The sequence below is a fragment of the Symphalangus syndactylus genome, chromosome 7, assembly GCF_028878055.3.
Source record: "Symphalangus syndactylus isolate Jambi chromosome 7, NHGRI_mSymSyn1-v2.1_pri, whole genome shotgun sequence".
Classification (NCBI taxonomy): Eukaryota; Metazoa; Chordata; class Mammalia; order Primates; family Hylobatidae; genus Symphalangus; species Symphalangus syndactylus.
The window spans coordinates 132427909-132452737 of NC_072429.2; the positions used below are offsets into that span (position 1 = coordinate 132427909).

General features: G+C 50.8%; 1 protein-coding gene across 5 annotated transcripts in view; it reads right to left on the reverse strand.

Moving 5' to 3' along the window:
- Positions 1-24829, reverse strand: part of ST3GAL1 (ST3 beta-galactoside alpha-2,3-sialyltransferase 1) — a 116800-nt gene that overhangs the window by 23087 nt on the left and 68884 nt on the right. For 2 of the 5 annotated variants that reach the window (XM_055287323.2, XM_063643559.1), the window contains one exon: positions 21017-21071. The gene's annotated coding sequence lies outside the window, so the exon portion shown is untranslated. Of the gene's footprint in view, positions 1-21016; positions 21072-21242; positions 21352-24325; positions 24445-24829 lie in introns of those variants that run through there. The other 3 variants (XM_063643560.1, XM_055287325.2, XM_063643561.1) reach the window with 3 other exon arrangements.

Sequence of the window (24829 nt, forward strand, 5' to 3'; positions counted from 1 at the left end):
CAAGGTGTAGATCGTCAATAAACAGGGTATATTTTTTTCCAGGAAAATTTGAGTTGAAAGGAGATTGATCACCTTTTGGTAGAAAGGGGGGTAGCTCCAAAACTATATTAAATCCACAGTGCCTTTCTGGAGACATCCAGGGCCCAAGATGCATAGGGTGCAATCCTCTACAGCTTCCAGAACTAGAAGCCCAACGTATGGAGGACAAGGTCTGAGCTCTGCAGCTCAGTTGGCAACGTCATTTCTATCCGGCCTCTGCTCCAATTTTCACTTTTCATGACAACCTAGATTTTGTTTATAACCTAGTGGTGTCCACAGGTATCCCATCCAATTCTCTCCCCACCTGCCCCCATCAAGGAGCAGCTCTGTAATTTAAGTAAGAATAACTTCTGCATCATCACAGGTAGGCTCACAATTCACTTGACTGGTAGAGGGTTCCCACCTCTTACCCCAGTAATTGATCCAGGGATGGGCATGTGCCTTAATTCATCCAGCCAAGCTTCTGTAGGGAGGGAAGAAACTTTCTTTTGCTCTGGCTAACTTGTTGTTGACACGTGGAACATCCTGCTGGCTATTTTGCTAGCGTGTGTAGAAGAGACCAGAGCTGAACAACCCAAATAAATGGTGCTAAGTCCCTGATCCTGCTCAACCTGCAGCCCCACCCTCAGTTACATGAGGGAATAAATCTCCTTTATGGGGTAAAGTAGGTTATTTGTAACTTGAAGCAACATGACTGATTCACGGGTCACAGTTGCTCCTACCTCTGTGCCCCTGCTCAGGCTGTCCCCACTGTCCAGAAAACCACCCCACCCTGCTTGGCCGATGGCTCTTACTCATTCTCTAGGGCTCAGCTGGTGCCGACTCCTGGAGGAAGCCCTGCTCTCTCCTGGGGTGAGTTAGGGGCCTCTCCTGGTTCCCCAGGGTCCTGGCTGCACTCTGTCTGTGCTCTTCACACATATGTCTCCTCCCTGGACTGGGAGCAATGTGAGGATGGAAACTCAGCCTCGCTATGGCAGTGACCCTGTCACCCGTGCACACACTCAATGCTCAGTGGAGGCTTGGGTCATGAAGGAACCCAGAAATGAATGAAGGGAAACAAAATGGCCAACAGTCTAGAGGGAGATCGGAGAAAGAAGGCACAGACTCCGAGTCACATTTCCATTCTCAGCAGCCTGTCCCACTCTACTCACTGTGTGACCATGAACAAGTCACCTAGCCCTTCTGAACCATCACTTCAATGGGAAAAAGGGATTGATAACACAAATTCTGCTCCTTTCTTGGGGCCATCAGCCCATCAAGGTTGTCCATTCATCTCATTCATTGACTGCATATTTGCTGGTCCTTGCGTTCTCCAGGCCCTGGACAAGGTTGCTGGGGTATATCGTAAAAGGATCTAAGGTAGGGGCCTCCCAGGCATCAATAGGGCCCCAGACCCTGTGGAACAAAGGAGGTCTGTATGGCTGGATCAGACAGTGTGGAGGAGAGGAGTGGGTGGGGGGTGAGAGGGAATCTGAGCATGCAGCTGGGGTGAGAGTGTGTTGGGCCAGAGAAGCCACAGTCAAGACTAAGTTTTCTCTGGGTGACATGGAAACCCGCTGGTGGGGCTGAGCAGAGGAATGCCATGGTCTTACTACATTTGCCTTTATAATGAGCAGGGCCTAGGACACCCTTGCCCTTAGTGCCTCTGCACCCCTAATGCCAGGGCAGAGATGAGTTCCCTGAAACAGATGACTGTTGAACCGTGTTGATCAAACAAGGCTCTGGATGAGAGGTCAGGTTTCCTACGATGTCCTGCCTCTGCGTGAGAGATATTAATGCTCTAAGCTGCTGCTAAGGGTGGGGTGAGAGGCAGGGCAGAGGGCAAGGTTGTGCTGCACAGGCTGTGGGACTGTGACAGCCTCCTCTCCTCTGGGGCATCCTGCAGCCACACCTCCAAGGCCAAGGCACTCCCCATAACCATCAGAGGCTTCTGAGCTGGTATTATTTAGCTCTTTCCAAAGCCCTGGATAAAACTGCAGTGGAAAAGCAAGAACACCGCTCCACCCCTTCCCTGGCTGCAGGGGAGAAACCAGGACTGCATGTCTTCTCCGTGCTCTAGCAAGTGTGGGGCAGCCTGCAGGCATGGGGGAACGCCAGCCCTGGCTCCCTGAAATGAAATCTGGGCCAAGACGCCACAGACCAAAGATCTGTGCATGCCAAGTGTGCGGTGAGGGAGGCCTGGCCTCCCAGAACAAGGAGAAAGAAGAGAGGGAGCAGGGAAGGATGGGAAAGGAGGGAAGCTGGCTCCCTGTCCTCTGCCAAATGGCAGTCATTTCCCAGCCACATGCTCAATACGAGGGGGCATGAAGCACCTGCACACAACAGAGCTTAGTGGGGTCACCAGCACAAGACTGACAAATGTCAGCACACTTTTGGGGACTGAAAAGTAAGAATTTCCCTAAGGAGAGTCCCTAGTGAAGATAAACTCCTCTGGCAATAGGGAGTTGGGGGGCAATGACCAGAGACTGAGAGAACTGTGTGAAACTCCTGGAAACACAAATGAATGAACCGCACGGGGTTTTGAACCTGTAGTAAATACCGGCTGAATGGGATGGTAGTAAATACCCATCACAGGCTGGGATGCCCTCCCATCCCTTCACACAGCCCCTGGCACTATGGTCACCGGAGAAATGCCTGAGCAAACTGTGCAGGCTGTTGGCAAAGTTGACGCTTTCAATACAGAGCAGGCACAACTTTCCCCATGTAATCCCCAAGCCAAGGGAGAGGTGGGTAACCCTTACGCTTGTCTCCCTGAAATGAAAAACTAAAACCCAGAGAAGGCAAGTGACTTATCCAAAGTCACACAGCAAAATGGTAGCACAGACTCCTGCCTTCTCCTGTGGCTTTCTATGTAGCTGTGGCTCATCATTCAATTCCATCAATACTTGCTCTTATCTTCCCTTTCTTCCCCATTCCCTTTCGGATAACTTCCTTGGACTTGGTTTACTGTCATCTTCCCAGCCTCTTATGTTGGATAATACCTTGTTTACCCACCCCACTTCTTGCTGTGCCTACTCTATTTGAATTATGGATTCAGTTCTTCATTTCAGTGGTGTCTTTTAGTTCTGGAATTTCTACCTAATTTTTTGACGGGTTCTACTTTGTGGTGAATTTCTCCACCTTGTCATCTATCTTTGTGCAATTATTCACCACAGCCATCTTAAAGCCCACACTGGATATCCTGTGATACTTGGATAATGTGGGTCTATTTCTATTGTCTATTTTCTCGATTGCTCTCTCTTTCTTTGGTTATTTGGTTCTGTCCTTGGCAGGCCTGGTTGCTGTTTGTATTGTGTATGACAAAAATGCAGAGGCTCTGGATGAGGCTGTCCTCCTTCAGAGAGGACTGGTTGTCTCCTGATGAGCAGGTACAGAAGTGGCACATTACTTTGTTCTAACTGCAGCTGTGTTTCACTTTTCATGAAGACTGGTCTATTTCTGGTTTACTCTTACCCCTGGGGCATAGCCGTTCTCAACAGGTAAACTGAGATGTTTATCAGGGTGACTCTTCCTTATAGGCTCCTATCTCCAATTTCTGTCTCCCCTGTACTATGAGATCACCATAAGCTTAGCTTAACTTTTTAGCCTTTCTTTTTTGTTTGTTTAGAGTTTTTTTTTTGTTGTTTTCATTGTTGTTGTTGTGTTTTTGGTTTTGAGATAGAGTCTCACTCTGTCGCCCAGGCTGGAGTGCAGTGGCGTGATCTTGGCTCACTATAACCTCCACCTCCTGGGTTCAAGTGATTCTCCTGCCTCAGCCTCCTAAGTAGCTGGGACTATGGGCACATGCCACCATGCCTGGCTAACTTTTGTATTTTTAGTAGAGACAAGGTTTCTCCATGTTGGTCAGGCTGATCTCGAACTCTCGACCTCAGGTGATCCACCCACCTCGGCATCCCAAAGTGCTGGGATTATAGGCATGAGCCACCATGCCCAGTCTTTTCAGCTTTTCATCTGCTGTTTTCTGCTTGGTTTCTTAGACTCTGGACCCATGAAACTTAAGTGCTGGCAAATGGCTTGAAAGGCAAATTTTAAAAGGCACAGAGCACACGTTCTTTTCTTTGTGGTTCTTTTTGCTCTAGGTTCTTGGTTCCTTGGGTTTTGGTTGACTTAGTAGTCCTAGGTAGGACTAGACTCCCTCTACCTACCTACCTATCTCTGTTTTGTTTTCTCACCTTGCGAGACTGCCAAACACTTTGAACTGCTGCTCTCTGCTCATCCTCTGAACCCTCTGCAAAAATCAGCACATACCTTGTGCAGAAAAGGAGCAGAGAATATTGGGTGTCCCCCAACTTATTTCCTTTTTCTTGCGGGTCTTTGCACCTCAAGTCCTGGCTGCTTTAGTTGTTCTCTAATGCCTTCAAAGAGCTGGATTTCAAGTTTTTCCAGCTTTTATAGTTCTCGGTGGGAGAAAAGATCTGGTACAAGCTTCTGCCATTGCCTGAAGTAGAAGTCACAGCATCTTTCCTTTGCCTTTCCATGTTCCTGTTCTTGGAGTGGTTGCCTGCATGTGTCAGGGGCTTGGCAAATTCAGAGAAGAGGGTGGGGCCCAGAGAGTCCCCAGAGGTGCCGAGGCAAACCTCCTCACACCAGCCAAGTGCACAGATGGTGGGAGAAAGAGGCAGATCTGCAGGCTGGAAAGTTGCAGCTGTAGCCACGACAGCCACCACCTCCCTGCCCCACCCAAGGGGTCCCACTGCATCTGCTTTCACTTTATGTCAGAACATCCTGCTCCCAGGCCAGCTCTGCACAGACAGCGAGGATGACTTCCAATGCAACACATCCGGGGACTTCCCATTATTGAAAAACAGATCCTCCCATGTCCTGGCCTTTGGGATCCTGGCTGGCTGGCTTCATGTATGGGCACAGGGTGGGACCAAGTAAGACCTGACCAGTAAATCTTGGATACTTAATGGCCCTCAAACCTTCCAGTAAGAAGAATGACTCCTTTCTGAACTGCTCTCCGGCCCATGCCTGGTTACTGGGCGCTTGGAGCCCATTTATTCTGGTTTTGTGAAGAATTTCCTAGTGGGTCATGGCCAACAGTTGTCTGAACAACAACAATAAAGGCACAGAGAGAACTGCATTCAAATCCTGACTCTTCCCATTCCTGGCTGTGTGTTCATAGGCAAGGCACTTGCCCTCTCTGATCCTCAATTCCTGAATCTACACAATAGGATTAGAAATGCTTACACAGACCGGGCATGGCGGCTCATGCCTATAATCCCAGCACTTTGGGAGGCTGAGATGGGTGGATCACTTGAGGTCAGGAGTTCGAGATCAGCCTGGCCAACATGGTGAAACCCTGTGTCTACTAAAAATACAAAAATTAGCCAGGTGTGGTGGCGGGCACCTGTAATCCCAGCTACTTAGGAGGCTGAGGCAGGAGAATCGCTTGAATCTGGGAGGTGGAGGTTGCAGTGAGCCGAGATCGCACCACTGCACTCCAGCCTGGCCGACAAAGTAAGACTCCATCTCAAAAAAGCAAACAAACAAAAATGCTCACACGAAGGGTTGCTGTGGGATAAAAGGCCTTGCACAAAAGTGAACAGCTCAGTTCCTGCCACAGAGTAGATGACCACAAAGGTCAATTCTGTCTCTCGCCACTAAGCTTCAAGGTCCTCATTTGTAAACAAAAAGGAAAAAGTCCAGCAGAACCCTTGGCCTGTCCTACTGGCAGGGTTATTTAAAAGACCAAATGAAATCAGGCATCAAATCATGCAAACTAGTGGTATTACACAAATGGTGATTCTGGCCGAATTCATTATTTGTGTGAATTCCTTGATGTGCTAAACAGCTAAATCTTCATGCTTTCTACTCCCGTGGCCAAGACCTCCCAGGACCTGCAGGAAGGAGCTCCTAACACACTGGGGGAAATGTCAGGGTTCCCAGGGTCTCCCAGACCCAGACTCTGCAACAGCCATGCCTTGGGTCAGGAGGCAGCTGGTCCCAGAGGCTTATGTAAGGAGTCAGGCCCACCCGAGTTTGCAACCAGCTTTGACCTTCCCCAGGAAAAGGTTCCTCAAAGTTGCTCTGATAGCTCCAATTTTTCACTCTCCAATCAGTCTTTTTTCCCACATGCTTGGAAAGGCAGATGCATTGTCTTCTGAAGTATCCAAGATTTACACATCCCCAGGAAAGCCTGGCCACCTCACAACCTCCGACTGCCAGTCTTGAATTGGGGGTCGTCTCGTTTTTTGCATTGTTTTTTATAGTTTGCCAAAACAGTCACAGCTGCCATCCATTTGACCCTTTCAGCAGCCCCATTCACTGGGTGGTGAACAGAACACGGGTATTGGGGGTCAGCCAGATCTGGGTTTGAATCCTGAATTTCCGACCTCCTAGCTGAGAGGTCTTGGGTAGGGACCTCATCTACCTCATCAGGCTCAGGGCCTGCACCAGCAAGATGGGGAAAATCACATCTCTTCAAAGGTTCACATGAGAGTTAAGTACATAAATGCTTCACATTTAACAGATGCTCAATACATGGGAGTTACCTTCACTGTCAACTTGCAGACAAAGAAACTGAGGCTGAGGGAGGGGAGGCACCTGGATTGAGTTACAACAACCAGGAGATGGTAGAGCCAACTTGGACCAGTTCTTTTGTATCTTTGGGATCAATGTCTAAACGTTTCTTTCCTCTCTCCTTCCTTCCCTCCTTTCCTACATACTCTGTGCTCGGCGTGGGTCCCCAGGAAGAAGATGCAGTCCCTGGAAGCTGAGTGTGTGGAACTTCCACATGGAACTCTCCCAGCACAGTCCCTTGTGCCCCTGTGTTATTACAAGGGAGTGTGTCTGACCTCCACTTTAATCCCTCATTCGGAGAATCAGCCTAATAAGAAAGCTGGGCCAAGTGAGTCAGAGCTAGAGGCACCTGGTTGGAAGCCTTGCTGGGCTTTAGCAAGCCCACCCCTGCCCCAGGATTCCTGCCACCTGTCCATCCCCCTGCAGCTAAGGGGTACTCCTGGCCTGACACCACTGACCCTGGGTGATGAAGCCTTCTCTTTGCTGATGTCCTTAACCCTCCCTGCTCCCTGGGTATCACATACTGGGAATCGTGATCGGAGACTGTTCAGAAACATTTAAGAACTCAACAAACTTGTATCTATGATCAATGAATAAGGCTAGAAGCTAGAGTGGTATCTGCAATCCACACGGCTCAAATGACCTATTGAGAGTTGCATCAATCCTGCCTGCCTTCGAGGGTTCTCAGGGCACCCTGTTTCTTGCTGCCAGCAGGGGTTCCTATGCTGGCCACTGTCTACAGGAGTGAGGGTTTGTTCCCACCTGCTGTGTGCTTCCCTTAATTGCAGGGGCTGGAAGCCTGGGAACTACATTTCCCAGCATCCCTGTCCATAGTGCTCTGGAAATGGTTGAGATCTGACCAGTGATAGTTGGGACTGGCAGGTAGGTGAGGCAAGACCCTTCCTCCCTCTGGCAGTGGTAGAAGCTGCTGTGTAGCTGCCCCAGAATCCGGACTCCAGAACCTGCCTTCTTCTACCTCCAGGCAGCAGGGCAGCTGCAGATTCTGCCCTGACTTCCTGAAGCTTTGTGGCCTGTGGGCCTCAACCTGAAGCATTGCAGCCCAAACCCTGGAGGGTCCCCATTCTCACTGCCCGTCCAAGAACTTCATAAGCACCTGAATCCCTGAATCAAATCCTCATGCTTCAAGCTGCTGCCTCACTTCAATCCACAGATGTGGAAGCTGAGCTCAGAAACGGGAAGTCACTTTTCCAAGAATACACGGGAAAAGTGCACCAGGGCTAAAGAAAACCAGATGCCCAAGTCCCAGGACCCGCTTGACTCCTTAGAAAGAACCTGCTGTATTCTACAGGGTGGCTACCCCGGAGTAGGTGTTCTTCCCATTCCCAGGGGCAGGATCTTAGGAGATGTCATGGGCTGCAACTGAAAAGAGAGAGAGGGTGGAGCTTTGGGGAGGAGAGAAGGTTGGGAGTTGGTTTAGCTGCTGCCACAAGGGGTGGGGGGCTGTTTGCGGTGACCCCCAGGAAGTTACATGGGCTGCTGAGCCTCAAGTTCCTCATCCATAAAGCGGCGGTTAAAAACCATCCCTACTTGAGGTGACTGCATAGAGCAGTAATGTGTCAACATCGAGGACACCTACCATCGCCTTTGTCTTTTCTACACCCTGTTCTAAGCACAATACCGGTGCACATTGGCTGGGCCCACAACAAGCTCCCGATGAGGGTACTGGGTATTATCTCCAGCTTTCAGAGCTGGGACAGAGGCCCGCAGTGGTCAAGCCACCTACCCAAGGCCCTCGGCCGGTAGGTGTAAAGTCAGGATTACGGCCAATGCAGAATCCCAACTTCACGCCTACTGGTGTGAAGTGGATGAGGCCAGGCTGAGGTCGGCCCCTGCCCTGGGCCTCCTTGCTGTCTGAGCTGTGGAAGTGGGACCAGACTATCCCCACTCCGTGGTGGCAGTGTGAGCACTGAGTGGGCTTTGCGTGTGGCGCAGCTCGGGGCCTGGCAGGGGCGAGTGTGAGCCCTCCCTTCCCTTGTTTTGTTTTCTTTTCTCCTTCCAGCTCGGCTCCACCCGCTCTGAGTCACCCCTGAAGCTGGCAGCTGTGCTCTCATGGCCGAGCCAGGCCTGGACCCACTCAACGCTGCTCTCCTCTCCTGGGTCAGGAAGGATCAGCCGTGAGGGGAGCCAGACCCATTTCCCTCCAGAAAACATCGTCCAAGAGAAACAGGGCCACAGTGAGGTGAGGCCTGAGAGGAGGCCCTGGCTACTGCAAGGTAAACAGGTGATGACAACCTCCCTGTCAATGGCAGGACTGGGGTGGACATTTCTCTCCTTCTATCGATTAAAAAAATCAGTCTCGAATGAAGCCAGCCAGCAACTGTGCTGCTCTGAGGCTCCCTGCGCCTCCCAGGAGAGGAGAGAACACCCACCCCCAACCCCTGGGACAGCAGCCACAGAGCACAGAGTGACTTGGGCCATTTCACGAGCCGAGGCCAGTCAGCTCCTCATCTGTAAAATGCAACAATGATCCCAGCCCCTGCTCACCTAGACTCAGCTAATTGAACAAATTAATGAATATTGGTTAGTCCCGAGAGTCACTTTCTTTTTTCTTTTTTTTTGAGATGGAGTCTCGCTCTGTTGCCCAGGCTGGAGTGTAGTGGTGTCATCTCGGCTCACCATAACTTCTGCCTCCTGGGTTCAAGCGATTCTCCTGCCTCAGCCTCTCGAGTAGCTGGGACTACAGATGCGCACCACCGTGCCTGGTTCATTTTTGTATTTTTAGTAGAGACAGGGTTTTACTATGTTGGCCAGGCTGGTCTTGAACTCCTGACCTCATGATCTGCCCACCTTGGCCTCCCAAAGTGCTGGGATTACAGGCGTGAGCTACCATGCCGTACAATCATGTTACTAATCATCTTGAATATTTAACACACATTGGAATCAATACTATTCCCGACCATCACAAAAGAATATTTAACATTAATATTAACATTAGGGAAATGTCACCTACCCAGGATCATCATTCCTCTGAGAAATTCAGAACTGCATGTATGTGTGTGTGGATAGTGGCTGGTGGGGTTGAAAATGAAGAAGAAATGGCAAGTGTGAGTTTCACACCTACTACATGCAGACACTTTACATACAGCATCTCACTTTGTCTTGGCAACATCTCTGACCTGGACACTGCCAAGCCCCTTTGTGGATTCTCTTTCTTGCTTTCATTCCTTCATTTGACAATTACTGGGCACTGGCCATCTAGCAGTTGCTGTCAAGTGCTGAACAAAACAATGGTTAGACAAAGTAGAATGGCCGGGTGCGGTGGCTCATGCCTGTAATCCCAGCACTTTGGGAGACTGAGGAGGGTGGATAAGTTGAGGCAAGGAGTTCGAGAGCAGCCCAGCCAACATGGTGAAACCCTATCTCTAAAAATACAAAAAAATTAGCTGGGCGTGGGGGCAGATGCCTGTAGTCCCAGCTACTCAGGAGGCTGAGGCAGGAGAATTGCTTGAACCCAGGAGGCAGAGGTTACAGTGAGCCGAGATTGCACCACTGCATTCTAGCCTGGGCAACAGAGCGAGACTCTGTCGGAAAAAAAAAAAAAAAAAAGAGAGAGAGAGAGAGAAAGTAGAATGATCTTCGTCCTTGCTTACTGAAAACAACATCACAGGGCGGGACAGAGGCTGAGATTACTAAGGAATCGCACAAAAGACCAGCTGTGATGGTTAGATGTAATGTATCAGCAGGCATGTGGCTTGTATCTGTCATCCCAGCTAAGTGGAGGCTGAGGCAGGAGGATTACTTGAGCCCAGGAATTCAAGGCTGCAATGAACTATGATCATACTCCAGCCTGGGGGAGTGAGACTTATCTCTAAGTAAATAAATAAATGTAATGGGCCAGCTTGGCTAGACCATGGTGTCCAGTAGTTTGGTCAGACAGACACTTGTCTAGGTGTTTCAGGGAAGGTAGCATGCAGATGTGGTTAAGCTCTACGATCAGTTAACTTTAAGTAAACGAGATGAATGTACGTGGGCCTCATCTAATAGGTTGAAGGCCTTAAGGGCAAAAACTGAGGTTCTCTAGAAAAGAAGAAATTCTGCCTCAAGATTGTAACAGAGAAATCAAGTCCTGCCTGAGACTCCAGCCCTCCGGCCTGCCCACCAGGTTTTGAACCTGGCAGCCTCCACAACTGCCTGAACCAGTTCCAGAAGTTGAATCTCTTAATATGCATACACAAATATGGGATAGGCTCTGCTCCTCTGGAAAGCCCTGACGGGCAGCCTTCAGTGCCATGAGCAGAGGGCGTGGGAGGGACTGGCTGGTGTCTGGGGGAAGTGGTAGTGACTGAGGGTCCACAGGGTGGACAGGTGATTGGGCAGGGAGTGTGAGAGCTTCCCAGGCAGGGGAAGCTACAGGTGTGAAGACCTGTGGGGACAGTAGGTGAGTCCAAGGAACTGAAAGAAACAAAGTCAAGTGGACTGGAAGACTGCAGCGGCACTGGCAGGCAGGGGTGGGCCAGGCAAGGTCTGGTGGCCCACTAAGGTCTGGACAACCTCCTGGGAGCCACAGGAAAACCTGGAGGAAGGCCAGAGGGAGAGAGGGAACTGGGGACAGGCAGTGACTCCCTTGGTGCCCTCCCTGTGGGACAGCCAAGGGCTGATGGCCCCTTGCTCCTGTCAAATGACCCCATCCACACATTAGCTGTGTCCTGGGGGTCTCAGTAAGTCTCTGGCCTCTTGTCCCTTCAGCCCTAGGGTTGGAAACAGTCCCACCATTTCCAGCCCCAGGGACTGCACCACACCTGCTGTTTCCCACACCACACTATGACCTTGTGAATAACCTTTCAACTCAGCTCCCCTCCACTGCCCACTTTGAATGCACCATTTGTGTCCTGCCAGCACCATGACCAGTCCAGGTGACCCCGCAGACCTAACTCCAAGGGGCACAGCTGACAATGTGGTCTAAGCAATGAGTGCCCTAGGAGCTGTGCCCCACAGAAAGCCATGCCTCCTGCCCCACCCCGGAGACCCCTCTGAGGCACTGGCCACCTCAGAGGATTTGCAAGAAGCGTGTGGGTGAGCTGGATGCCCTGAGCCCAGGCCTCCCCTCCACCTTGGGTAGCTGCTCTCTCTAGAATCTGCCCAAACTCTGCTCCAACTGCTGCTGGGGCACTCACCCATCGGGAGATTTCATCATCAGGCTCATGACACTGATAGGATCTTTGGCAGGGATGGCACCAGGGGATCCCTTGCACCACTCAGCCAAGTTCAACACATTCCAGGTCCCACCAGGGGGACACTCCAAGAAGCCTGTCCCCCAAGCTCCCTGATGACAGCATCAGTCCCTCCCATAGAAATGTAGTCAACACCAGTAGAGCCAGAGGGCAAGGTCCCCGTAGCCCGCCCATGGCTGCTCCAATCAGTGCCTGTGGCTTGACCACCACCCACTCCTGGGCACCTCTTGGAGTTTGATCTGCTGGGTCCTCTCCTGTTGTTCTCTGACTCCTGCCAGGCTTAAATATCAAAGAATCCTCATTGTTTGATAAGCCTGCAGACAAAAGGTCATGGAATATCTCTAACTAGATCTAGTGGCCTCTGGTCCGCCCCTCCTTCTCCCCATCTCACTGCCTCCCCAACTTATCTGTGCATGCCTGACCCATCCATAGCTAACACATTTCTTTTGTGTGGATGCCTGGCTGAAGTCCCCAGGGGCTCTTCAGGCAGGCATTTGCTCTTTGGGCAGAGGAGGAAGTTCGGCTTTGAGAGACTATGCAGTATTTTAGGGACTAGCTAAAGTACAGTTCCAGGTCCAATGAGGGAGGTGACATCATAATCCCATTTTACAGAAGGGGATGCTGAGGCCCTTGGGCATCAGTAGGTTACTCCAGGTCACGTGGCTAGGAAGGGGCGAGGGCTGATTCCTGAGCCTGCTCTTCCATGCTCCACTGCCGTACCTCTCACCCAGGTACCCAAGCATGCCTGCGATGCTTCAAGAACACAGCTGGCGGCATGCGTATCTTCACTGCTAGATAGCGAAGCCACAGACTAGGCCAGCTCCAGGATCCAGCCCAGGGCAGTTCACACGTATAAACCTGCTCATGAAGAACCAGTGCCTCCCAGGACATGACGCCAAGGGCCTTAGTGATCCACAAGTGGCAGGTGAATGACAACCAAAGGGAGAGGGAAGGGTGTGTAAGGCGGGTGGCCATGGAGACAGGGGGCATAGCACTGATGGAGGAGGGCAGAGGGGGAGGGTAAACCAGGCCTGTGCCCAAAAAAGCACATGGTGGTGATGATGGAGACGCTGGTATGTTACAGAAAACAGGGCGCCCTTCAGAGAGGCTGCTGTGGGTGGAGCTGGATTGTGGAAGTCCTGAGGAACGTGGACTTGGGGACTGAAGGCAGAGGGGAGCCTGGCTGGCTTCTGAGCAGCAGACAGCAGTGATTGCACCTGGCACATCGTGGCTGGACTGGAGACGGGTGCACAGGACACCCTGTGGGAATCTAGAAAGTGGCCCAGTCTCCAAGAGCGTGACTTGGAAAGTCTGTTTCCTTTGGAGCCTGTTTCCCGGCTCCTTTCTGCATCGACGCCTGCCCATTTCCCCCACAGCCCGGCAGTGCCAGCAGGTTGGGAGAGCCCTTCGTTGTGCTTGCAAATCTTCCTCTTTGCACCTTAGTTCCTCCTGCTTGTTCCGTTGCTGGGGAAGTTGGGGAAAATAAAGATGCCGCTGAAGCACAAATAGTGGCTCAGAGTAGGCAGTGTGGAGAAGTGCCCCAGAGAAACACGATTAACCAGGATTAGGGTCACATGAGAAGGAGGCGAATATGTTTTCATATTCACAGCCTCACAAAAAGAATTTAAATCCATAAATCTTCTTATGTGTGTGGATTGAGGAGCGCTAAATTTGGAGTCCTAAGATATCCAAATGACATCAGAAGCGTGTCATGTGGCTGGGAATTCAAGGGGTTGCACTATATGCGCACCCAGGCTCACACCTGTCCCAGAAGAAAGGATTTCCCCCCATTTGGGTGGTGCAGGAGGCTGATAAAGAAGAGACAATTCAGAGCTCCTAATGCCCCTTGCACCTGCCCTCAGGCATCTATCGCTGGTTCTAAAACCCTCAGCATAAAGGAAGGGCTGGAGGTGTGGCCACTCTGGAGCTGAGATTCACAGTCTGACATGTGGCTTAAGGAGGCCCATTTCTCCCTAGCCCCTGACTTCATGGAAATATTTTAACGCTACTGATTTTCGGGGGCATCCAGGAGGTGCCTGAAGGAGCTGAGGGGCAACCTCTAGTGGTGTCCACAATGGGGATTAAGATGACATTATAAACCCAGCTGCTACAATGGCGAGGCGTGCAGCACCCTCCAGGGTTCTGGGATGGGTGGGAGCGTCAGGCGACAGCAGGCATTTGGATGAACCATCCCATCCCTAGACACTGAAGGTTGGAGGGGTGTCATGGTGTTCAGTTGGATCACAGGATTAAACTGCCCTGGCCCAGGCTCAGCCCCACCCCTATCCCTGGGCCCCAGAGGAGAGGAAGGGTAGCTCTCATCAGAAAGGGCCCAGCAGTCAGGAAAGGAGGGAGACCTTGCCCTCTTGACAAGGGACTGCCAAGCTGTCCACTGGGAGGAGCGAGAGCATGGGTGGCCGGAGCAGATGGGCAAGGATTGGCACCACGGGGCCAGGGCACGTTCAGAGCAGCTGAGGCCTGGCAGCCCTGGTGAGGCTCGGGATGGAAGATACGAGGGGACAATGGGCAGCTTGGGCCAGCAGAGGCCCAGCAAGCAGGTGGGAGAGCAGAGGTCAGTTCTGACCAGGAGGCATTCCCAGAGCCTGTCCCTGGGGGGCAGGAGACATGGACCATGGAGAGAGCGAGATACTAGTATTGATGTCTCCCCAAGTGCACCCCCAGCTCATGAGTCCTGGAGATGGCTGGGGAAGAAAGCACTGGGTCCTGTCCCTAAAGTGTACCAACTCTGCGCCAGGCTCCGAGTCAGCACTTCTCTTAGGTTGCTTGTTTGACCTCAACAGCTTTACCAAAGGGTGATATGTTCTCTTTCAAAGTGAAGAAATGGGGCCAGGCGTGCTGGCTCACGCCTGTAATCCCAGCATTTTGGGAGGCTGCGGCAGGTGGATCACTTGAGGTCAGGAGTTCGAGACCAGCCTGGCCAACATGGTGAAACCCTGTCTCTACTAAAAATACAAAAATTATCTGGGCATAGTGGCATGTGCCTGTAATCCCAGATACTGAGGAGACTGAGGCATGAGAATTGCTTCAATCCGGGAGGTGGAGGTTGTAGTGAGCCAAGATCACACCACTGCACTCCAGCCTGGGTGACAGAGCAAAGCTCTGTCTCAAAAAAATAAAATAAGATAAAAGGTGATCCAAGCAGCCCGGCTCCAGAGGTCCAGCTCTTCATGCTAAGAATCTACCTTTCGGCCTCAGCTGGTCTCTCTGGATGGCGCCCATGCCCGACCTGGGGGAGCGTCTCAGGGGGAGTTCACCTCCACTCAGCCCTACTCCACCCACCCTCCCTACAAAGTGATCACAAGTGCTCTTCACCCTCCGTCCAATGAGGAGGCGACTCTGGCAGGAGAGGTAAACTGAGCTACGCCGAATGACTACTGGGAATGTCCAAACACTCTCATGGCCAGAGGTGCTAGAGACAGCTCTGTCCCAGCTCTGTCTGAGTTGGCCACCAGGTAGGCATCCAACACTGAGAGTGTGCCTCCCATCCCACGCTGCAGTCCTTTCCGGGACCTCCCGGGGGTGGGAGGACTGGACGCCTTGTCCTCAGCTGCCCATTAGAAGGCCTCCCACAGAGGGAACACAGCATTTTAAAAACATCTTGTTCTGCTCAACATTAAAACACACAAGTGTCATTTTATCTCCTCCCACAATGCAGTGATAAGAGGCGGGCCTTGCCAAGGCTGGCTGCACTGCTTGGGTCTTGGAGAGAAACGAAGACAGGAAGGGCAGGAGGTCTAGGGATGGCGATGGCAGAATGTGCCCAGCACTGGCTAGAGACCGCCATCTGAATTCCAGCTCTAATGCTTGGCCAGCTGGCTGAGCATCCTGGGGGGCGTGGAGGGTGCACATGAGTTTGCATGTGGGGGATACTGTGTATAATAAGCCTCAGCTCCTTTCAGATGTACAGCATGGGGCGGGAGGAAGAAACGTGATCTACAGAAAAACCACCCTGGCTGGGTGCGGTGGCTAATGCCTGTAATCCCAACATTTTGGGAGGCCCAGGCAGGTAGACCACGAGGTCAGGAGTTTGAGACCAGCCTGGCCAATATGGTGAAATCCTGTCTCTACCAGAAATATAAAAAATTAGCCAGGCATGGTGGCAAGTGCCTGTAGTCCCAGCTACTCGGGAGGCTAAGGCAGGAGAATCACTTGAACCTGGGAGGTGGAGGTTGCAGTGAGCTGAGATCACGCCACTGCACTCCAGCCTGGGCGACAGAGCAAGACTCTGTATCAGGAAAAAAAAAAAAAAAAAAGAGAGCGAGGCCACCCTAGCTATTTTCTCTTGCCCCTCTGGGGTTCTGACTCTTCACTTTCTTCTCTCTCCTTCTCCCCTAAATGACCAACACCACCCTTTATCCAGGAAGACGCTGGCAGGCAAATTTTGCAAGCATGTCTGAGTGTATGTGTGTTGTGCACTAGAGCTACAAAGCAAACATTAATAGCTTCTCAGTGAAGAAAAGGGATAATCAAAAACCTAGAAGGATAAATTATTAGGAAGAATTTGCTGTTTCTTATTAACGCACAGAATAAGCACAGGGTCTTCAGATTCAATTTCTATTTATAAGGCCCCACAATATGCCTGGGAAGCAACGTTCTCCCTATTTTACAGGTAAGACATGCAGGCTGAGAGAATAAGAGCCTACTGATACACTGTGCCCTGGAATCTGTTCCAAGAATCTCATTCCTGTTTGTTGACCGAGGCTCAGCTTCTGAAAGTATTGACTGAGTTATCATTCCCCTTCAAACTCAGAAGAGTTCCCTCTGAGCTCAGGCTTTGTGCACAAAAAGCAGTGAGATCTTTCCCACTTTACAACACTCCTGACCCAGGAATCTCATGTCTTCTGCCAGGATCCACGAAACACTAACAGGCTAACTTGTTAGTGGCAGCAGGATAAAAGCAAATCCCAGACCTTGCACCCTCTCCCGGCCTCCTCCATGCTATTTTCTGCTCATGCCCCTGCCTACCTGATGCCTCCAGTGGGTTCTTTCCACACCCACAATGCAATCCAAGGCTCTCCTCCAGGCCTGCAAGATCCTACATGAACTGGCCCCTGCCTACTCTCTGATTCCAATGAACTGGCCCCTGCCTACTCTCTGATTCCATTTTTCACACCTTTTCCTTGCTCACTCCAGCTCAGCCTCCATGCTGTCCCTCAAGCAGGCCACCCACAGGACCTATGCAGAGGCTATCTGCTCTGCCCAGAATGCTCTTCCCACAGGTAGTAGTAAGGTCGTTCCTTTACTCAATTCAGGGTGCTGGGTCAAATGGCAAATCCTTGCAGAAACTCTCCCTGAACCATGATATGTATCGGCCTCTGCATTTTTCCTCTATTCTTTTTTTTTTTTTTTTTTTTTTTTGAGACGGAGTCTCGCTCTGTTGCCCAGGCTGGAGTGCAGTGGTGCGATCTTGGCTCACTGCAACCTTCACCTCCTGGGTTCAAGCAATTTTCCTGCTTCAGCCTCCCGAGTAGCTGGGACTACAGGTGTGTGCCACCACGCCCAGCTAATTTTTTGTATTTTTAGTAGAGACGGGGTTTCACCATATTAGCCAGGATGGTCTCCATCTCCTGACCTGGTGATCCGCCTGCCTCAGCCTCCCAAAGTGCTGGGATTACAAGCATGAGCCACTGTGCCCAGCCTCCTCTATTCTTTTCCACACACATGACTAACTGGCATTGCATACTTAATATATAGCTGAAATGATTCCCCATGCAACTAAGTTTCTTGAACTCAAGGGCTTTCTTAGTTCCCTACTGTGTTCCCAGAGGAGTGACCTTACACTCTCTTTCACAGTCACCTGGAAAGTAGGCATTATCCCCATCTTATAGAAGAGGAAACCGAGGCTGAGAAGTTCAGCAATTGCAATTTACCCAATTTCGCACTTAATTTCGCACTTAAATTGTTAGACGTAGGATTCAAAGCCAGACATGTGCAATGCTAATGCATTGTTTGGAGACACTTCTCCATGAGTTTCTTGCATTCCTACACATCTTGCTGGGTAGACAAAGAATGCAAGGCTCTGACTGCTCTGTACCTGGGTTGGGTGTGCAGCAACCAATCCTGAGACATGAGGTAATGTTTCCCTCTGGGACAAAAAGCTGGCTTGCTTGCTGTCTGTCACAAGATGGTGGATCCCCCAAGCTCGGTGTTCCTGTCCTATATTGTAACCTATAGCATATGCGGCATCTATATGGGCCCTCTGCCTGCCCGCCATGGCACTTAGCGGGTGAAGGGGAGCAGACACAAAAGTTCATGCTGCTTTTGAACTGCAAATAATAAAGTCAAGAACTCTCTGGAGTTTTATCAAATAGAGAAAGTGGTCAGGTTGCGCCTGAACTGCTGTGGAGGGCACACACTGTGTCTTATTTACTCTTAGTACTCTCGGTATGTGCCCCTGGCCCCAGGCCCTCATAAGCACTTGTTTAATTGACAGACGAACAGATGGATAACCCAGTGGTGCTGAATGATGATGAGCTTGCTGGTCAACCACTGAGCTGCCTGCTCCTTGGAGGGAGGCTACAGGGCTGGGCTCCGAGTCACACAGCGCAGGAGTTTTTTGAGGCTTTCTTACGAGAACCCTTCAGGAGCTTATAGGCCAGAAACCAGACAGAATTGCTTTCTGAGTATCATTTTTCCAGCTGAGTAAGATGCAGTTAATGGAAGGCTTAATAAATACTTCTGAGCCCTGTGGAAAGAGAGACATTCTGCTGCTTCTGGAAATGAGTTTCTGGTTCTGCAGCCACAGGTCTCAGGTCAAGGAGAGGTGAGAATGGGCTGAAGCTCCGGTCTAAATGTGCAAGACAGGATCACCAAGGTACTGCCCCTGCTTCCCAGGACATCTCTTTGCTAAGAGCCAGAGGTCTACAAAATCAAAGGGGAGCTGACAGAAGCACCGTCCCCATGCCTGGCTACTACCTGCCTTAGAGGCAAAGGTTGTAGCATTTCCAGATCACAGAGGAACACACAGATGACCACACCTTTCTGTTCCATTTTCAGAGTCTCCAGGAGGGGGCGTGACTAGCCCAAGGTTGTACACTGGCCGAGGTGGCACTAAGATGAGACCACAGCACATGAGGAGGCACCTGGCCCTGCTGTGGGGCCCAGGGTTCTGGTTCCTAGAGCGCCTGGAGCCTCAAAGCAACTTTCCTGGGACGGGGACTGAGGCCTCTCTTGGCCATAATGGGCTCAATCCTGAACGCAGGTGTGCTGATGCTCTGGGATTGTCCAGGCCACAGCACCCAAGGGGGATGGGGCTGTTTTTCCCAAATACCACCCCTCTTCCGAGTTCTTGGCCCCAGGAACCCTTCTTTTTTATCAACTCACAAATCTATGTGAGCAAAATAAAAACAGAAAACAAAGTCAGAGAGAACCTGGGGTCCCTAACTTCTCAGCATGTCTCTTCCAGCACACCCAGCCCCATGAACTGCTCCCCCAGGCTGGTGCCAGTGCCACCCTGTGATGAGCCCGCACACAGGGGCCTGAGCCTAATGGCTGTGCCAAGACAGAGGTCTGTCAGCCACTGCACCCCCACCCGGGCCCTGTCTGCCTGCTGCACCTCCCGCCCTCAGCTCAGCACAAGGTCAGCAGTATAGTTTCCAAAACTATTTCTTCTCTTATTTCTGTGGTTTTTGAATCCAGATTCCTGCCCTGCCTGGAAAGATGGGCCTGACATAGTGGACTGCAGTGTGCTGAGAACTCACAGCCCTAGTTAAAGAAGACATTTTGAGAACACATGCAAAGCAAGAAGATAAAACCATTGCAAACTTCATCAAAGACAGAAATTGTGCAAAGAGGATTAAGGACTAAGACAAGTAGTTTCCTATTAGAGATACACCTTTTTTCTCTCCCATGCAATTTTGTTGGATTTTTCTTGCTACACAACCCCCACCCCCACTGCCACACTCCTGCAGACACTTGGAGGTGACTAAGGAAGGGATAGTAGAAGTGAGCAGCCACTGTGATGGTAGGGAGGTGTGGCAGCAAACACCCAGAGAATCAAACTCAAACAGCGTGATGTTACATCAAGCACGCTCCCTGCCCCAGGGCCTTTGCACCTGCTGTTCCCTCTACCAAAACTGTTCCTACCCCAGAATCCATATGGCTTGCTCATTCATTGCATTCACGTTTCTGTCCAAATGCCTTCCTTGGAGAAGCCTTCCCTGGTCACCCTAAAATAGCATCGCTGTCTCTGCCACTTGTTCTGTGGCATTCCCCTTCACAGCCTTCATCAGGAACTAGCGCTCGACAGCGGACTGAATGTCTGTCTCTCTGTCTTCTCCCACCAGAAGGCAGGCAGTTCGTCTGACTCCCTGACTGCTGTGTGCCTGCTGGGAGCAGTGGTAGGCCCTCAATGAGTATGTGTGGACTGCAGGGACAGCGAGCTGTGAAACAGCAAAGCGCTCAGCACTCAGGGAGCAAAGATTCATTCTGATTTGTGCCTCCCAAGAGGTGAGGGTGTGGTCGTTTCTGGGCCTCAGTGTCCTCATCTGGAAAATGGGATGATTGTAACGAAACTTCCAATGAGCCCTGCCCATGAACAGCCAGGGCTGGTGTCCAGCTAGGGCAGGTGCCCTCTGATCTGTGAACCTCGTGTTTGGAGGTTTTTTTTTTTTTTTTTTTTTTTTCTCTAGCTGAGCTCTGCTTGCCCCTGACTGAGCAGACCAACTATCCTCAAAGAAGGGAAGGTAGAACTCAGCCCACAGACTTCCTTTGGCTTTTGCAAAAACAACAAAACCAAAAATACTACAAACCACACCGTGTAACTATGCAACCATCTAGAGTGGTGCTGAGTGAGATTGAGTCCTGCCTGCCAGGATCCTCTGTGGCTGAGGCAGAATGTGAGGCACACAGCACACGAAGAGGCACCTGGGCCCTGCTGTGGGGTCCCAGGGGTCTGGTTCCTAGAGATCCTGGGGCCTCAGAGCAACTCTCCTGGGAGAATGGACCCAGGCCCCTGCTGGCCACAGTGGGCTCGATCCTGAACCCAGGTGCGCTGAAGCTCTGGGTTTGTCCCGGCCACGGTACCCACTGGGAATGGGGATGTTTTTCTCAAATGCCACCACCCTTCTGAATTCTTGGACCTAGGGGTCCTCTCCTTTCAACCCAGGAATCTGTGTGAGCACCATCAAAACAGAAAACAAAGTTGCAGTTCTCCCCTTTTTAGGCAAAGAAAGCAAGGCAATTTAGAGCACAGGTTCTGGAATGAAAGAGAGCTGGGTTTGAATCCCAGCTCTGCCACTTACCGGCTGTGTGACCTCAGTGGAGTCTCTTAACCTCTCTGAACCTCAGTTTCTTCATCTGAAAAACAGAAGAAAATACTCAGGAGACTTAGCATGGGGAGAGGGCGTGAGGATCGGTGAGACAATTTCTGTCCCTACTTGGCTCAGATATACACAGTAAATGTTAAGTGCTCATGTAAAGCCTCTGAGCCCTTTCAAGCCATGCAGTGTGGGGAGAGAAGAGAGTCACCTAAGGAGCACTGGATGGGAACCAGGGGACCTACGTGCAGAAGCTTCCTGTCCCAAACTGCAAACAGAAAGCTCTGAACTGCATGATCTCTAAGACCACTTCCTGTTGTAAAAATGCTAAATTTGGAGAGCCTGCCACAAAGAGTTTTAATCAACGTGCAAAACACCGAAATGGGGAAAGAATGAGTCAAAGAGGGCCAGGACAAAGGGCTCTTGCTCAAACCCTGAAGGATAAGGACGGGTGGGGTAGACTGAAAGTGAGAGGATGGCACATCCTTTTTCTGGGACCTGCTGTGTTCCTGGCACTGGGTTAAGGCCTTTCACATACATTATTTAGCCTCATGACAGTCCCTTGGGGTAGCTCCAGCCTCGCCACCACACACAGAAGGAAACCGAAGCTCGGAGGTTGAGCAGCTCGGCGTACTAAGGCGAGCAGGGCAGAAAGGGGACTGGAACCCAGGTCTGCAGCTCAAAGGCTGTTCTCACCCAGCCCCATCCCCAAGGAAGCGTGTGCACTCGCAACAGGGCTGGGGGCAGGTCACAGATCTCACTGGGCAGGGGTGGGAGGTACTTCTGAGTCTGGCATATTCTTCTAACTGGCAGGAACTAGACAGCTAGGTATTTTGTGAAGGAACAGAGAGACGTGAATCTAAGACTCAAGATCAGAGAAGTGGTGTTGTCATTGTTGTAATGTTTTTCCTAAATCTTGAATGAGAAGAGGGTGCTCAGGGCAATAACAAATGATAATCATGCTCTACCCACAGCTGGCAGCTGCTTTTGCTCCTGTCACCTGTAATGCACTTTTCCACCAGGGACAGGGATAAAAAGAACTTTCTGAGCTGTTAAGACCGCCTGGGCCTCGTTCTCACCCTCTCCCCATGCCCCATCAATAATGGATGAGTCAGAGGCCCTCAGACGTTAATATCACACCAAGAGGCCCACGGGGGCCAGAAGGAGGGAGGAGGTGCCTAGGGCGGGGCTGCCCTGCCTCTGACTCTCTAGAGAAACAACTCGAAAGGGACATTTTTAGTATAGTTAAAAGTAAGTACTTTTCAGAACAAGCAACACCTGCTCTTCATGTCCTTTCCCCCAACACTGCAGGGAAGGTTGTAGGGAGGAGACACAGCTTAACACAACTAATGTCGCCTGGGTCTGAGGGCAGTGATGAGGGTGGGGGGCTATGGAGCAAGACAGCCTGGGTCCAATTCCCAGCCCTGTCATTCACTGGCTGTACATACTGCCAGGAGTCACTTAACCTCACTGTGCCTCAGTTTCCTCATCTGTAAAGAAAAAGAATAACAGTCCCCGCCTCCTAGGGTTGCCAAGAAGATTAAGAGGATCAATGAATATGGAGTTCTTAAAGCATGCCTGGCCTGTCAGCCACGCTCCCTAAGAGCTGAGCTATCATCATCTTCGTCATCATCATCACCTTCTACTCTGGGCCAGATGCTGTACATCTCACAGAAGGTATCTTTGTTCCTGTTTCCCTGATGAGGAAGTTGAGACTGAGAGGGTCAAAAACACACTGAATTAGTCATCATACAAATAATGAATTAGCAGTGAGCTGGGAGGACACCAATAACTTTCACCTGGTGCTCTCCTTCCCAACGCTGCTGGGCTGAGCCACACCAGGCAAGGGGACTTGGACAGGCTTGGCTGTCCCCACGGCCTTTAATCTGTCTCTCCTCAGCTAACAGAGCTCTCTACTAAACAAACAGCCTCAGACATCGTTCTTTCTAAGCAAGGCCAGATGTGGGAAAGGTAACATGAGCGAGGATAGAAAAATCAGCGCAGGGTTTCTCAGTGTTGCCATGGAATCCCAAGAGTTCACCCCAAGCCTAGGTGGTTCTGTGTCTGTGGGTGGCTACTCAAGAGCAGGAAAACACTCAGGCTCCCAGTCATAACCCAGAAACTGCCCCAGAGGCAGGCAGCGAGAGTAAGTTCTCCTATGCCCGTCCAGCCTGGCCCTATCCGGCAGGGTCATTAGGTGCTCTCTTGAGGTGGGGAGCAGTAGCTGTGGGAGGGGGTTTGGAGAAGTACTGTCAATTTGGAATCTATAAGAACATTTATGTAAAAGAAACAATCTCTCTGGCCGGGTGCAGTAGCTCAGCCTGTAATCCCAGCACTTCAGAAGGTAGAGGTGAGAGGATCACTTGAGGTCAGGAGTTCAAAGACCAGCTTGGCCAACATAGTGAAACCCTGTCTCAACTAAAAATACAAAAATAAGCCAGGTGTGGTGGCAGGCGTCTGTAATCCCAGCTACTCGGGAGGCTGAGGCAGGAGAATCTCTTGAACTCGGGAGGTGGAGGTTGCAGTGAGCCGAGATTGCGCCACTGTGCTCCAACCTGGGTGACAAGAGTGAAACTCCGTCTCAAAAAAAAAAACAAAAACAAAAACAAAAAAAAATCTCTAGCACTTTGGCTCTGATCACTACCCATTACTTAGGAATAGCCACAAAAGGCTACAGGGAAATGAAATCTGCTGAGATTTCGTGGGCAGAACAAGCTTTGTCTTAATGAGATGCATCCTGGCTGGCAGAAGACGGTGGCTTGGCCAAAGTCTCCAAGCAGGTCAGCAACGCAGCAGGGAGTGCAGCCCGGGGCACCTCAAACCCTGCATGCCTTCTGTCAACTGCCTTAGGATTCACCAGGGGACTCAAGCATCCATTTCCTGGTCACCTCATTTATGCCAGGAATTGGGAGAGGTCACCAAAGGACAAAGAAAGCAAATGAGGCATTATCAGTGCAGGGAATGGCCAATCATGATAATGTGGGACCTGCTACCACCGGGGCACTAACAGCAGCCTAGCTCTTATTCAGTGCTTGCCTGTAGGCCAGACACTGTCCTAACCCATTTAAAGCATCACAAGAGCTCTGCAGAATTGGCCCTTGGTATGGACTGAACTGTCCCCCACACCCCCACCAAATTCATATGTTGATGCCTTAACCCTCAAGATGACGGATTTGGAGATAAGGCCTTTAGGAAGGTAATAAGGTTAAATGAGGTCATCATGGTGGGGCCCTAATCTGCTAGAACTGATGTCCTTATAAAAAAAAAAAAAGAGGTGCCAGAAAGCATTCTCACCATATGCACATAAGAAAGCCATGTGAGGACAAATTAGAAGGCTGCCATTTGCAAGTCAGAAAGAGAGCCCTCATCAGAAACCAACCCTGATGACACCTTGATCTTGGGCTTCCAGCTTCCGGATCTGTGAGAAAATAAATTTCTGTCATTTAAGCCACTGAGTTTGTGATATTTTGTTATGGTAGCTCTAGCAAATTAATGCAGGACTATAATTATCATCCCTATTTTGCGGATGAGGAAGCTGAGGCGCAGTGTGGTCAAGCACTTTGCTGACGGCCATATGACTACAACTATTAAGTGACAGAAGTAGGAGTCAGACCGATGCATCTGTCTGCAGAGCCCAGCGTGGCCAACTGCGTTATGCAACTATTTATTCCCCTTCTAGCACCCTCCACCTCTCACTGTGGGAGGACAGACAATATACCTCCCTACTTCACTGACATTGGGCTTGGCCATGTCACTTGCGTTGGTTGATAGAGTGTGCACGGTTCTGACATGTGCCAT